The sequence below is a fragment of the Leptonychotes weddellii genome, chromosome 3, assembly GCF_054177405.1.
Source record: "Leptonychotes weddellii isolate Sample4059 chromosome 3, ASM5417740v2, whole genome shotgun sequence".
Classification (NCBI taxonomy): domain Eukaryota; kingdom Metazoa; phylum Chordata; class Mammalia; order Carnivora; family Phocidae; genus Leptonychotes; species Leptonychotes weddellii.
Window position 1 is genome coordinate 101,539,016 of NC_138371.1, and position 12,402 is coordinate 101,551,417.

The following is a 12,402-nucleotide window of genomic DNA, read 5'->3' on the forward strand; positions in this document are numbered from 1 at the left end:
AAAAAAAAAAAAAAAACATGTGTTTTGAGGCATGATAATTTTTTCACTTTACATACAGTAAATGTATAGATTTTAAGTGTACATTTCCCTTTGATAAATGTACATATTCATGTAGCTATGATCCAAGTCAAGATATCGAGCATGACTTGTACCCTGAAAGTCCCTTCATGACTCTTCCCAGTCTACCTCTGGCCCCACAAGATGGTCACTCCTCTATCACTACTATCAGAAATTATATTTTCCTGTTCTTGAACTTCATATAAGTGGAATGATAAAGTATATTATCATTTGAGTCCAGTGTCTTTCACTCAGCATAATTCTTTGAAATTTGTCCTTACTGTTGCAAGGATCAATAGTCCATTCTTTTTTATTGCTGAACAGAATTCCAATGTATTGAGAGAGTGTGATTTTGTTCACCCATTCACCTATTGGTGGACATTTAGGTTGTTTCCAGTTTTGAGTCATTATACATAAAGCTCCTATAAATAGTCTAACGTAAGTTTTGGGGTGGACATCTATGGTGATTTCTCTTGGGTGAGTACTTAAGAATGGAGTTGCTCTATTAGAAAAATACCTGAAGCTCACCCATTGCTGCATGGAGAACCACCTGAGCCAACAGAGCTCAGTCCTGTTCAGACTCCCTGGATCTGCTTTGCTATTGTCCACTTATCCATCCTGCTTTCCAGCCGGCAATTATAATCTTTCTCCCAGAGGTGAGCATCTTGCTCACGGCCTTGTCTCTTCTGTTTGAGCAGAAAACTTAGTCAAGGAGGACTAATGAAAATTATAGCTATTTATCCACCAAAGCTATGAAATCATACATTAGGGCTCCAAGAGCCCCAGATCATTGTGCTGTGACAAATAAGATTGTTTCCTTGAGCACCCAGGAGTGAAAACAGAAGTAAATGCACGTCGGAGATTTTTCTCCCTTCTACTTGATTATCAGAAGATTAAACTATAGCTTAGTATATTTTTAAAGTATCAATCAGGTGCTTGTTAGGAGTTTCAGAGAAAAGATGCCTCCACATCAACATACAGCTTCCCAAATTCAATACAGAATTCTAAAGTAAACAATTCTTCACAGAGAAGCCATGATGGAATGTCTCCCAAACCAGGAGACCACCTGAGGCAGTTGTTTCAAGCTCCTAGGGCTCCCCCTACTGACATGTGTGGAAGCTGCCACCAGGACCCTCCCTCCTTTCTGTTTAACAACCCTCCACTGTGTGCAGGCCTTCAGGGGATGAAGAGACCAGAGAGCATTCTTGGGCTCATGGTCAGAGAATCAGGTGATGGAGGAACTTCATATATAGGACACAGGAGGGGCCTGTTACCCTAGCTATCCCAGAGGACGCTTCCCGGAGAACCCAGCTTTTGAGCTAAGCTTTAGGATATGAGAACAGAATGTTATATGTCAATTATATTTTAATAAAGCTGGGGGGGAAAGACATGAGAAAGAGAGATTCTGCTAAAGAAGAAAATGAAGAGTTTTCCATTTCAGAGGAGCACCTTGTACAGAACCATGAAGCCCTGAGACAGACCAATTGTTCAGAAGCTTCCCAGAAAAAGCTTGATTAGAGCACAGGTGGGGGGAGAGGTGGAGCCGGGGGTGGGGGTGCAGGAGCAAGGCCAGCTGGGGACCTGTGAGCCCTGAAGACAAAGGGAGCCTGGCAGCAGAGGACCAAGGGAAACCCCATAGGAGGCCATGCCGTGTGTATATGAGCATGTGAAAGAGTCTGTACTCTTTGTGAATGTGAGTGTGTGTTTCATTGCGTGTCACTGTGTGTGTCCATGAATCTGTGTGAATGTATGTGAGAGCATATGCGTTTGTGTGTTTGTGTGTACAGGGTCTCACTCATGCTCCAAGATGGAACCAGAACCAGGTTGAACCCACTGGATCACTGGAGAGCCAGAACTCATGAGGTTAAATTCCACTTTGCAGAATTTCTAAGCACCATCTTCTAGAGCAATTTATACATTTCTCATTCACCCTCACAGAACCTAGACATTTTCATTCTCACTTTACAGAAGAGGAAAGTAAGGCCCAGAAACAACGCTAGTAAGGGAAAGAGCTAACTCCAATTCACTTCTATTCAATCTCTGGTCTCTGGCCTCTGAGCCAGCATCACAGGCCACTGAGCCAAGTGACCAGGACACCCCTTGAATGGGGACCTCAGTCATCTCTAAAACCCCAGCCTGAAGAGAAGGGCCAGGTGCTGGCCAGCCGTTGTGGTGCTGAAATTGGAAAGAAGCACAGAATGGAAGGGGAGGCCAGAGTGGAGGGAACACTGCGGCTTCCCTCTTCCTGGTTCCTCATCCCCAAATAGACACTAGGTCAGGAACATGTAGGCTGGGTTGACCAATGCAGCTGACACTGAATGTAGGTAATTATATGATTCTGAAATGGTATGGCTTAGCTCTGCTACAAGTGGAATGAGAGCACTGTGTACCCTGGGCCCTCTGAGGTATGTTCCATTCACATCAGGCAAGAACAGACACCCTCTACTTTGCTGGGGGCTGGGCTGCTGGGATTTCTGATCTAGAAGCTCCACTGTAGGGAAAATATGGACTCCCTGCCTGAGAGGAAGTGACATGCTACCCAGACACAGAGACAGGACAAACAGACTCTCTCCTTAAAATTCAACCCACATTACTGTTTTCTGTTGCCTTCCTTTATACTTCCTTTGCACTTTGGAGGTTTCCATTTCAGAATACATTTTAACCATTTTCTGCCCTGGTTTAATGCATTATTGAAAGGCTTCCTGATCACCAGGAGGAATGCATGTAGAGGAGACTTGTCACCTCGTGATGATGTAGATTTTCTCTGGCCCCTGAAGTCCACTGTTAGCCTCAATGGAAGGACTCCAGCCTCTGTTGCTGCCATGCTGAAAACCCTCTATATAAAGAGGACAGACAGTGTGAACTCACCAAGGACCAGGAGACGCAGCAATGCGTGGCCCTCCCCAAAGACTGGAGGCTGAGGCGAAACCACTTGAAATCAGCTGGGGAAAAGAAGAAAGAGATGCAATGGATCACATGCACGCCTGAAACAAACAGAGCAATTATTAACCTGCCTGAGGGCAGACCTGACAGCTATTTCATAAGGAACTAGAGCTCAGAAGACAGATCTCAGCCTCTTCACATGCAGGATGCACAGCCAGCACCCTGTCCTTCAGTCTTTCAGATTCAGTTCAGCTAGTCGATTACCAAGGCCTGGGTTGCCAGCTCTGCACCAGGTGCAGGGAGGGGATGGAAGCACCCCCCTGCCTTCATCACCCAGTCCAACAGGGAAATGACCGGAGACAGAGAGTTTCATTCATGCCATTTGTCTGTGCCATTTGTTTGGCACACCTCGCACACCTCGGTGGTTTCTGGAAGGAACATTTTTATACATTGTCTCCTAATCCTCCCCCACCCCCATTAAATTTGAATACGACAGATACACTGCGTTCTGCTTATGTACTGTGTGTCTACAGGTGCTTTACACATAAGAGAAGTAAAAGCCTGGGGCCATGATGTCCAGCTTTCACTGCAGGGAGTACATCAATGCAGCTGTGACAGACAACTAGGTGAGAGCTGGGTCCCTGGGAGCCCGGGGATTAGCATGAGAAGGGAAGTGCTGAGTTTCTGGATATCAGGCCCTTGGGTGCCCACAAAGGGGTTAAAAGAGTGTCCCTTGCCTGGGGAACTGGATGGGGGTGGGGGGCAAAGGGAAGCTGGGAACAAAGCATATGTGAGCATGAGAGACTGGGGAGAATGGAAATGAAATGAACAAGTCAGCTCCCTTCACAGCTTGCCAGCATCCTGGTGCCCCTTCCTGAATCCTGACAAGGGCTTTGGACGTCATGCACTCTTGCTGTCCTATGGAAGAGGGAACTGGGGCTCAGAGGGGCCCAGCAACTGGCCCCATGGATGAAAGGGCTGAGGCTTGGCTCTGGAGTCTGCAGAATGGTCAGACTTAGCCCTAGAGCACAGGGTCCTGTGTGCAGACAGCAAACAAATAAATCATGCCCCACTGAGCTCAGGGCACAAGGACAGGGACAGGCAGGAGGCATCTCTGCAGATGATTTGTCTGAAGTCCTCTGGAAGGAGACGAGGGTGCCGCGCACAGGGGGAACAGAGCAGCAGCAGATTTCCAAGCCAGAGGTCGCTGGGGCTGCTGAGCGGACATCTGAGGGACACCCAGAACCCAGACAGCATTCAGGAAGGAACACTGCAGAGGCAGCGGTGGTCAGGGCCACTGTGGCCTGGCCCAGAGGAGCGAGCCCGGTGTGAGGTCAGTGTGGCCAGACAACAGCACTCTCAGGATGCAGGCCTCATTGGAGGCACTCTGGGTACAGGAGGAAACTCTCAGGGCCTCCCAGCAGTTCTGTGATTCTGCAGTGGGACTCAGGAAACCAAGACTCATGCAGAGATGCTGGATCTCCCCTGGGGCTGTGTTGCCTTTGGCTGAGGAAACAGATTCCTCTATTACTGATGACAAATGTTATGCAAAATTTAGGAGCCCAGGGTATGTAGCACCTATACTGTGCAAGGTGCTAGGAACACAGCAGTAAGGAAGGCCACAGGGTCCCTACACACCAAGAGGTCAAATCTGTGTTATTTCTACTTCAGCCTTTTTTGCCCATCTTCCTGCCTGTGATGGGCCGTCTCTACTTGAACTGGCATCTCCCATAACTACAAATCTAAACCTCATCTTTCCCTCAAGACCAACCTCAAATGGAGCTGCTTCCATGCACAATCTTCCCTGATTGTCCAGTTGGGAGGGAACTCTCACCTTGCTGACACTCAAAGACATTTGTTCTGCCCCTCTTTCATGGTTTTTAGCATTTCTGCTTTTTCTATTTTTTTTTTCCAAAAAGAGTTGTGGATTCTCCCATGATAGTTCCCTGTAGAATTATTTGCCTGTTAAATCCCTTGCCCTCACATCACTCCCTCCCCACTTTGTAAACCCTGGTTTATCTGGTTCCAGAGGATTCCCGGTATCAATCAAGAAGTGTGCTGTGAAGACAAGAAAAGGAAAAGTGCCTGTCTCAGTACACAGCCCACAGTGGTACACCTTACATTTTTGGTTGAAGAACAGGTATATTACCATAGAAACACGCTTCCCTGAAGGAGCCCATTATAACGGAACATTAATTTGCAGACTTCAGATCCCATATTACAATTGTAGTTAAATAATTATTGGTGCTGATGTTTTGGTAAGATTTCAAAGATTCTATTTTGGTGGTGGGTGCACATTGGGGCAGAGTTGAGTTAATATTCCAGAATATAGATGCCCTGCCTACATCTATATTAGTATTTATTTATAGGTATATCTAGTCAATATGCACATAAGTACAGATGATGGAGAGATAGAGATCTATAGATAGCTCCCCTTCATTTCTTATTCCCACTTCCATTCCCCAGATGCACTCAATGTATTTAATATATGTCCTTAAATATGCATGTCTCTTTGTAAAAGATATAGTACTGTTTTGTATATGTACTTATACTATAAATTACATGAGTTATATTAGGCCTTAAAATTTCATTGTTTCTTCTTATATTTTCACTTGACCATGGGTTTTTAATTTGTATCATTTTGCTCTATATGTATCTAGGTTATCACTTCTCAATGTTGTTTAGTGTTATTCCACAGTTTGCTTCCACCTTATTTTATATCCAAGGCCCGACAGTGAATACCAAGTTGCCCCACTTCATTCTGTCATAAACGAAAGGACAGATCTCCTCCTTTTTCACGTCTCCTGGCAGGGCTCATTAAGGATTTCTCTGAGACTCTTAGCTGCAGCTGGGTTACTAGTCATGGGGTGTGTGCACTAGATTCACCAAATTCTCTGGGATGGCCACACAGTCTACACTCCAGAGTTCCCATCTGCCCACATCCTTATCAATGTGTGATCTTATCTTTTGTCTAATTGTTGTTTTTCTGTTGGATGTGAAGCAGTTGCTTGTTTTAATTTTAACTTGTATTGTGACATTGGCTCATGAATTTGTTATCATTTGGGCTTCCACTTCTATCAATTCCCTATTCAGTTCTTGTATCCACTTTTCTATTGGACTGTCCCTTCTTTTCCTTGTAGTGTGAAGGAACTCCTTTCAGCTTTGCCTATTCCTATTGCCTTCCACTACTATAACCCTCATTGGACAGAAGTCCTCCATTCAGAGGTAATATTCAACTTTTTGTATTATGCCAGGATTCGACAGCTTTGTTCAAGTAATTATTTGCTTAATCTCTGCTGTCCTCCACTGGACTCTAAGGGTAGGAATCATGGCAGTCTTATATCCCCAATGTCTATAACAGCACTTGTTATATTAGTTCATGAATCAATATTCAGGGAATGAATAAGGCTGGCACCTGCCACATTGCAAGTGCTCAGTAAATGGAAGCTGTTATTTTTAATGAATGAGATTTTTCCCAAGGAAAGACTCTAAAGAAATGTAATGAAGTAATCTTCTTCAGAGAGAAATACAAAATCAAAACTAAATAAATGGAAGCTAAAATACCAGTGAAACTCGGGAAACAAGAAAGATTTCTGGGTTTTCTTAAGAGGTTTGAATGTTTTCCTTTAGTGCAGAAAGCCTCGTGAGGAATGAATCCAGATTTCCCACTTGGGAACAGCGTTGTCACAACAGGGTTTTTGTTTGTTTTTGCTTTTGATGGTTTTGTTTGGTCCTAAAAGCAAACAGTAAATGAACACCTATTTGGAAAAAAAAAAATCTACAAAGAGTCTGTGGTGTTTCAACCAAGACCGGTCCCTTCCTCCTACCCTAAGGTCAGTAGAATAGACTCAACTCCAGAGCACTGCAGCTAAGAACACAGGGAGCCCTCTCTTCACCCTCCCAACTGAACTGCCTTCTTCCTTGGAGGAGATGGACATGAGTGTTTTTTATTCTGCCCCCAGCTACCTGTTGCAGACTGAGCACAGCAGAGAGGTGGGGGGACTCCATTTTTCCAGCCAGCTCCCACTCATGGAGATAAGGCTCTAATGTGGGTACAGTGCACAGAGAGAACCAGCCCTTACTAGCTCTTCCTCCAGTTCATTGGGTAGTTCCACATCAGCAGAGGCAAGCCAAGAAAACCTCAGACTGCTGCCCCCTCCACCAAGCGCTCAGATCCTACAGTGGGTGTGTCACTCAAAGAGAAGTGACCTTGTCCCCACCTCCAGCTCTAGAGCCCTACCTAAAAGATTTTGCCTGGGGGGTTGGGGGAGAAGCGGGCTTTAAACGTATAACTCAATGTCTTCTCAAAGGAACTGACTTTGTAACCATATGGAGAACGTTCTATTAAATGTACTTTTAAGAATGGTAGAGGCTGTGGGGAAAGGAAATCTGGAAGAGATCCATGAACTTAAGATACAGTCTAGACTGTGGGCTGGCTAGTTTGTAGGAGAGAACCAGAGGATAAAACAACTTAGAGAAGCCCTCCTGGGGCAGAACAGGTATCAAACGCAGATGTAGATCGCAGAAACTATTCCTTAAAAGCAGCCACAGTTTGATTGGATTAGTTTGAAGAGTAATTTATGCTCCAGGGCACTGTTGAAAGGAAGATGGGTAAATGGCCAATAAGCATTTGATGCAATTTTTAACATGATTAATCATCAGGGAAAATGCTAATCAAGAGACCACTTCACACCCACCAGTGTCTAGAGTAAAACAGAATAACCAGTGTTGGTGAGGATTCGAAAAAATTTGAACCTTCACACACTTGGTGGTGGAAATGTGAAATGATGCAGCTGCCTTGGAAAACAGTGTGAAAGTTCCTCAAACAATCACACATAGAGCTACCATATGAGCCAGTAATTGCACTCGTAGGCATATAATCAAGAGAAATAAAAATATATGTTCACACAAAAATTTGTACATGAATGCTCATAGCAGCACTATTCAGAATAGCCAAAAAGTATAAACAACACAAATGTATATCACCTGACGGGTAAATAAAATAGAATGGGTAAACAAAATGTGCAATATTTTCAATGGAATATTTTTTGGCCATGAAAAAGAATGTAGTACTGATATATGTTACATCACTGATGAATGTTGAAAACATGCTAAGTGAAAGAAATAGTCACAAAAGACCATATTTTATATTTCATTTATACGAGTACCCAGAATAGGGAAATCTAAAGAGATAGAAAGTCGATTAGTGGGTGTTTAGGGTTTGGGAAGGTGATGGAAAAGGGTAGTAGTGAGTACAGGGTTTCTTTTTGAGGGGCTAAAAATGTTCTAAATTTGACCATGGTGAAAATCACATATCTGTGAATATACTGTACATTAAATGGATGAATTCTAAAGCATGTTAATTATACCTTAATAAGGTTCTCAAAAAGGAAGTCTTGAGATATTTCCATGAGTATACACATAGAACAGAACCTGGTATGGCTAGGCAGTGGGAGTCTCTACCACAACTGTTAAGTGATAAACTGAGATGTGGCAGAGTCTTCAGCATGTTACCATTATGCTCAAGTATGAGAATGCGTGTGTATCTGTTTGTACAGAGTATCTCTACTTGGAAGGACAAGACACTGGTGACATGGATGTCTCTGGAAGGGGAGCTAGGTGGCATGGAAACAGGGGTGGGGAGAGAGACTCACTTTTCAGTATACCCTCTGCATCTTTTGAATCTTGTATCATATGCATATTCAAGAGTAATGAAATTATTTAAAAAATGAATAAAATCATTCAGTGACTCCTCATTGCCTTCACAGTGAAATCACATTTCCAAAACATGCTGTAAAAGTCCGTTCATGATCTTGAGTTTACCTCATCTTCATCTTCACCCCAGCACAACTTTTTTCTATTTCCAGCCCTGGACACTGCTTCCGCTCCACCTTCTGAGTTTTGCCTTCTGAACATGCCCACTCCCTCAATCTCATCTGCCTCTTAGCCTTGGAGGTACTACACAAGCTCTTGGGGAAGCCTCTCCTGATGCATCAGACTGCATTGGATGTCTCTTTATAAGTTCTAGCATTTCCATGTCATTCCATTCATCAAAACAGGATGTGGGGCAACCAGATTTCAAGTTCCTGGCACAGGGCCTGAAATACAGCAAGCACTCATGAGTAAGAGAAAGTGTGAGTGAAGGGGGTAGAAGTAGACACCCCTAACGACCTACTCGCACAGAGATAACCAAGAGACATAGCGTGTTTATTGAACTGCTGAATCACCCCCATATTTCTAGCAATGTGCTGGTTTCTGAGCCACCCCCCAGAGAGAACACCTCAATCTCTGTCTTTGTTGAGGTGTGACCCATTCAGAGAAACAGCCCAAACTACACAGCATCAGCACAGTCATCACTGCTATTCCTTCTTACACACCTTGCTAAAAGGCCCATGAAAGTACCATTCAGCAGATGGAGATACATGCAGAGAGGTGATAATCTGCCCAAAGTCCCAGCTTGTAAGTGGTGGCTCTGGGATTTGGACCTGAATCCAAAGCTCTGGGTCCTTCTATTCCACCCTGCTGCCTTCCAAAGTTTCCTTACCCCCAACAAGAAGGAAATCAACACGGGTCAAGGGATGTTCTTTGGGTTCCTTGGATCCTCCTCCTCACCCAAATTCATTTTTAAATCCTCTCAAAACATCGCTGTACATTTTTTATTATTCAGACTGACAGATATTTAGAACTTTTTTACCTTGATTATTCTAATCCTTTAAAAATTCTTCATAGAGAATGTCAAAAGACTGAAAAAATCCACTAATCAAGTTGTATAACATGGTACTATATTCCAAAAATAATGCTGATATATTTCTGTTGTTATCATTTACTGTGGCTTTCTTGTGGGGAGTTCCAGCTTCTGATATCTCAGCCATACAAACACACACACACAGAAATTATGAACCCTCAATTCTATTCCTTCCTAGGAAACATGGAAGGAACCTGACCACTTCTAAGTCATGGTCTCTACCCTTATGAAAGCTCTCTGTGATCTGGTAGGGAGCAAGAGACATTTACATGAATAAATATATGTTAGAATGCAGTAAGTGATACCAGAAAAACATATCCAATTACTAATCAGTGTGAGACTGCAAAGACCCCACCACCTCAGTGCAACTTGGGACACCTCTAAAACCTACTTAAGCCCCAGAACCACCTGTACAGTGAGCAGAGGCTGCTGTCAGCCTGCATGGATGTCACTGGACTTCTCCACTGCCCACCTCTGCTTCCTTCTAATTTTAAACATTCTGATGAATGACATGTCATTGTGGTTTTAATTTGCACCTCTCCAGACTGATGACATTGAGCATCTTTTTGTGTGCTTATTATTCATCTGTATATCCTTTTTGGTGAAGTGTCCACTGAAATTTTTAGACCATTTTTTATTGGTTTGGGTTTTTTATTGTTCAGTTTTACAGAGTTCTTTACATTTTATGGATAAAAATTCGGTATGACATACATTTTCTCCCAGGCTGTGGTTTGCCTTTTCATATTCTTGACAATGTCTTTCAAAGAGCATAAATTTAATTTTGGTTAAATCCATTTGATTAATTTAGTCCTCTATGTATCATGCTTTTTGTTGAGTTGTAGAAGTTCCTTATATATTTTGGATACTAACCCTTTACCAGATATGTCATTTGCAAATATCTTCTCCCATTCTGTAAGTTGCTTTTTAGTTTTGTTAATTGTTTCCCTCACTGTGCAGATTTTTATTTTGATGTAGTCCCAATAGTTTCTTTTTGCTTTTGTTTCCCTTGCCTCAGGAGATACATGTAGTAAGAAGTTGCTATGGCCAATATCAAAGAGGCTACTGCCTATGTTCTCCTCTAAGATTTTAATGGTTTCATGTCTCACATTTAGGTCTTTCAACCATTTTGAATTTATTTTTGTGTATATAGTAAGAAAGTGGCCCAGTTTCATTCTTTTGCATGTTGTTCAGTTTTCTCAACACCATTTGTTGAAGAAACTGTCTTTTCCCCATTGGATATTCTTTCCTGCTTTGTTGAAGATTAATTAACCATACAGTTGTGGTGAGGAAGTTCCACTTTTATTCCTAGTTTGCCAGGTACTTTTATCAGGACTAGATATTGAATATTATCAAATGCTGTTTCTGCATCTATTGAAATGATCATACAGTTTTACTTTTTAAGTTTGATAATATAGTGAAAAACAGTGCTTGATTTTTAAATGTTAAATCAATTTTGCACACCTGGGACAAACCACACATGATAATATATATTATTGAATTCAGTTTGACAAAATTTCTTTTAGAGTTTTTACATCATTCGTCATGAGGGATATAGGACTTTAGTTTTCTTCTCTTTATAGGGTCTTTGCTTGGTTTCTGTATCAGGGTAATGCTGGCTTCATTGAATGACGTGGAAAGTATTCCTTCCTCTTCTGGTTGCTGTAAGGGACAGTGTAGACTTGATATTTTTTCCTGAAAAGTGTAGTAGAATCTACCAATTAAGCCACATAAGCCTGGGATTTTCTTAATGCAAAGGTTTTTAGCTAAAATTTAAATGCATTAATATATATAGGACTATTCAAGTTATCTATTTCATCTTCAGTAAGCTTTAGAGATTTGTGTCTTTCAAGGAATTTGTTCATTTCATCTAACTTGTTGAATATATTGAGATTAAGTTGTTCACAATAATCCCTTTCCATCTTTTTAATGTCTATAGCATCTTCTTATGTCACCTCTCTATTCCTTATGACATTTGCCATCATATTTCTAGTTTCTTAAAGTGAAAGTTTGGAAGATTGATTTGAGATTTCTTTTCTAATATCTGTATTTAGTGTCATAAACACACTATTTTTTATTATGCAGTAATATTGCTTTAGCTCCATCTAACAAATTTTAATATGCTTTCATTTTCAGTCAGTTTTCAATTCTTTCTTTCCTTTTGATTTCTTCTTTGATCCATGGGTTATTTAGATGTGTGTTATTTAGTTTCCAAATACTTGAGGATTTTCCAGATATCTTTGTATTGCAGATTATTTTTTTATTTATATAAATTCAATTAGACATGTCCACAATAACCAAACTATGGAAAGAGCCAAGATGTCTATCAACAGATGAATGGATAAAGAAGATGTGGTGTATACACACACACACACACACACACACACACACAATGGAATATATTATGAAGCCATTAAAAACAAACAAACAAAAAATGAAATCTTGCCATTTGCAACGATGTGGATGGAACTAGAGGGTATTATGCTAAGCGAAATAAGTCAATCAGAGAAAGACAACTATCATATGATCTCACTGATATGAGGAATTCTTAATCTCAGGAAACAAACTGAGGGTTGCTGGAGTAGTGGGGGGTGGGAGGGATAGGGTGGCTGGGTGATGGACATTGGGGAGGGTATGTGCTATGGTGAGTGCTGTGAATTGTGTAAGACTGATGAATCACAGGCCTGTACCTCTGAAACAAATAGTACATTAAATGTTAA